The following is a 494-nucleotide window of genomic DNA, read 5'->3' as shown; positions in this document are numbered from 1 at the left end:
CAGTTTGTTTTTTCCTCTTTACCTTCTGCCCATTAACTTCGGGTCCCATAATGTCTCTATCCATTCTCACAACAAAACTTAATGAACCCTCCAGAAAAATTAAATCTGAACAGATCGAGGTGATAAACAGAATAAATGTCTACACACCTTAAGTGATGTACAATTACTGTCACGTAAAATAGAAAAACTGGAGACGGAAAGAGTGACGTCATCAGATCAGGACTCACCTGGGATGTTTTCCTCTCTTCTGTCTTTTAACCTTATATGGCGCGGAGGTTGCATGCGACCCGAGATTTACATGTAAAACGGAATGAATAAATATGATATATATTTTCATGTTGATGGTAAACGTACATATACACGTTACACCTAATTTGAAAGCTCAGATGTTCGTTTGTTCAACGTATTTAGGAGATTTCAACAATAGTTTGCGACATTAAATATTAGAGTCTCACTTTACGGCAGTAAACCGTTAGAAATTAGCTTGCTAACCT

The sequence above is a fragment of the Seriola lalandi genome, unplaced genomic scaffold, assembly GCF_002814215.2.
Source record: "Seriola lalandi dorsalis isolate HSWRI2012SDOR001 ecotype SW California unplaced genomic scaffold, Sedor1 jcf7180002054848, whole genome shotgun sequence".
In the NCBI taxonomy this organism is placed as follows: Eukaryota; Metazoa; Chordata; class Actinopteri; order Carangiformes; family Carangidae; genus Seriola; species Seriola lalandi.
This window is presented reverse-complemented; position numbering follows the sequence as displayed.